Genomic DNA, 3,537 nt, shown 5'->3' with positions numbered 1-3,537 from the left:
GCAAGGTGGCTGTATAGTCAGCGCAGGGCATTCTTCCACCGTCCGTTATAGCGAACACGCCAGTGAGAAGGCCTCCATTCTGCCGATTGTTTTCGAGAAGAGCTGCTGAAAGCTTCATTTCGGCAAATGTAGGCCAGCGGATTGCAAAATCAGTTCGCTTTTGTTTGCAAACAACGCGCATCAGCACCTCTAAGCTGTAGTCTAACCATACACTTACGCTGGAGGATACAATTCCAAAAATAGGGCACATATTGTAGACTGTTCCTTTTGTTTTGATGTACCATAACGCCAGACCGAGCAAATCAATGCTGTTAAGGAAAGGCTTACGTCCTCTCGTCTTTACACCGTTTCTGTATGGGCTCCCAAAATTGAACCCAACGCGCTCAGACTTAAAGAATGGCAGAATACGCTGTAAAATGATGGCCTTTGTGAAGTTTGTCGCGAGGAGAAAGTCATCGTCGATGCCGCATGACAAAATTTGATTCCATGCCGTTGTCAGCCTGGTGTTAACCGGTTGGATCAATGCCGCTCGGCGATACTGAGGGGGCTTTCGGGATCTTCGTTTTCTCCCGTTTATCCTTCTCCTTTGAAGAACCCTCCATGTGAGGGAAACACCAGCAACAGATGCTGCTGCTGTTGCGAGCACTGCGAGTTCTTCGAGAGCTTGTGAGCGTTTTGGGCTGGCCATCATAGGATATGGGCAATTTTGGGTCGTCCGTGTTGATCCTGAGAGCAGGAAGGGGATCAACTCCCCACAAAATGTTATCATATTGCAGAGTGGCGGAGTGCAAGGACCCCTCAGGGGTCCTTGCACCTCAGCAGAAGTGGTGGGGCGCCCACTACATTTCCAGCCCAGCGGAGGCCTGTGATTGGTCAAAAAGTGTCGCAGTGTTGGAGTGGCAATTTCTGGATGCACCCATTGGGCAGGCTATCCTCTGTTGACAGGCATCAGCCCTAACACGGCCATGAGGGCACTTTTGGCCGTTCTTGGCATCATATCATCACGTTGAACTCAATGTGAGGATCATGCAAAACTTCAAAAACTTGAATATTTGAATGAAAACTAGAAATTTGATTATTTCTATCAATGACTACATTCCATCTTGACACCTCCTCCAAACCAGGACAACACCGCAAAGAGAATGGAACTTGGGCCACGTGTGTTGCTTCAATTGCGTTGAAACCTTGTCCAATGCTTCAAAACGCTCCCATGAATGGGTTAGTTGTCAATGATTGGCCATTAATGAGCTACTTCGACATTTTATTGACTCCAACAGATGTCCGAAAATGGATCCGGTTTTCTCACGAAGTGCATGTTAAAAAACAATTGATCGACTAAATGCGACATATCTCGCAAAAAACGGAGAAAAGTGAGCTTTTCTGGTCTGTCAGACTTCAGAGCTCAACTGTGGAGCGCGCAGAGCAGAGGACAGATGTGTTGCCAAAAGCAGTCTTAGTCGTCTTAATTTCTAAGATGAAAAGTGAGCTCATACAGTATGAGGTCTCTTGTCATAGGCGCCTGCCAGAAATTCCAATGGGCCGACTTTCACGCGAAATATGCACGAACAACACACGCCAGGGCCACGCTCTCGAACCAACCATTACTGTACCGTCCTCGTCGGCTCAATTTGGGTAATGGCACAATTTTGGACACCCCTCAAATTACAAACACACACGTATCATTTAATCCCCTTCAGTCCACTGTCCACCTCAGCTATTCATACTCAGCCAGCTCTCAGCTGTGGACCCGTGCCCAGTCACCATCCCCTCCGCTGCGCCAAAAACAAATTATGCAGCCCTCCATGCGCGCACAAACTGTAGCCAACAAAAAAAGGATCGCTCGAAAAAAAGACGAGAGTTCTCGAAGGGAACAGGTGCTTTTGTGCATACAGAAGGGCAATTCTGCTCTGAAGGCCTCTAAAAAGACCAACGTTTCCCGAACAACCGCCACACGCATCAAGAAAGCATATACCACTTCCGATAAGTCGACCCTCGAAAAGCTTCTCAATCCGGAGGAGCACCCTTCCGGCTGCAAACCCGTACTCTCGTCTTCTGAAGAAAAACTCATGGCCCACAGTGCTATCCAAGCCGCGCAGCAGGGCTTCGCAGTAGACAACGACACCATCATCTCCGTACACGCGCGTATTGCACGTGATAGAACAGCAAACTACGCGACAGGACTACCCTCCTCTGACACCATCAGAGCTTTTAGAGCTCGTAATAGATCCCTGGCACACCGTGTGCCGAAAAATGTATCCGGTGCTCGCCTCTCAGCTCAGAACTACGCCCACTTTGCCACACTCGAGAATGCTCTCAAGCAAATTGAGAAACAAGACCCCTCCCTTTTTTTGGATCTCAGGCACATATGGAATTGGGACGAAACGTCAGTGTCTGGGGAACACGGCCAAAAAGTAAGGTTCTACTCGTCATCAACCACCAACGGTGGAGGGGCTTGAAGAAGTATACAGGACCCCGTAAAGCATTTGACGACTGGAATTGCAGTTGCAGCTTGCGGAAATATTGCCCCACTATTCTTAGTCGCCTCCGGAAAGCGCGTGATGGAGTCCTGGAAGAGACCCCTGGATAAAGAGGACTTTTCGAACAAAGATGGCGTTCTACATTGGTTGTGTCAGAAAGGATGGTTCTCACCAGACACGGCTTTGCATGTGACAAAATGTGGCTCAGTTGACCGGCGAATTATTGTCAATATTGTCGAACACATTAATACTCACGCGCGGAAAACAATGGCGCAAGACGAATCAATTCTTCTATTGGTGGATGGGCACAGTTCTCGAAATAGACGTGAGTGGCTCGAGGCATGCGAAAGCATGAACATTGTCTTTGTAAGGCTTCCAGCCAATACAACGCACATTTTGCAGCCTTGCGACCAGTTTGTGAATCGGCGGTTTCAGCAAACTTTTCGCAAGACGCGGGATGAGTTACTTGCCATGAGCCACTTGGCCTGGGCAAACACAGCTTACAAGATCAAAGTGGCTGTTGCGGGGTTTCAGTCCATCACAGCGGAATTATGCACGAAAATCTTTCGTTGTCTGCGGGCTGTGGCCGATGAACAATAGATTTGTGCAACTTGTGCCAATTCCCGGATCGGAAGGCTCCTCTACATTAGTCTCTGATAACAGGGCTCTCGATAGAGAATCTCCTCTGGGTCGTAATGAAGACGCAGAAAACCAAAAAAGAAAAAATATGATGCTACAGGAACGCATATACACACTGACAAATGGCTCGATTCCCGCGTTTCGCTCGCTTGCCGAAGTGGCGTCAGTTGTGCAATCTTACTACCGAATGCAGAAGATACTGAGGGCAGAAGTTTCTCCGCCAAAAGTCGCAAAAGCAACGCTCAAATCTCCCAAAAATGGTGGTGAGGCGCAGAAGGCGGCATTGCTGACCTCCAACGCGTCTAGAACGCTGTAGTACAATTCCGTACCACAACCCCCCGGCGAGATGATAACCGCGCGGGAGGGCGGGTGCTATTGTAGCGAGCAGGCGTACACGCGCCCGCCGCCGTGTACAGTAGTA

The sequence above is a fragment of the Chondrus crispus genome, genomic scaffold (genome assembly GCF_000350225.1).
Source record: "Chondrus crispus Stackhouse genomic scaffold, scaffold_17, whole genome shotgun sequence".
NCBI classification, from domain to species: domain Eukaryota; phylum Rhodophyta; class Florideophyceae; order Gigartinales; family Gigartinaceae; genus Chondrus; species Chondrus crispus.
This window is presented reverse-complemented; position numbering follows the sequence as displayed.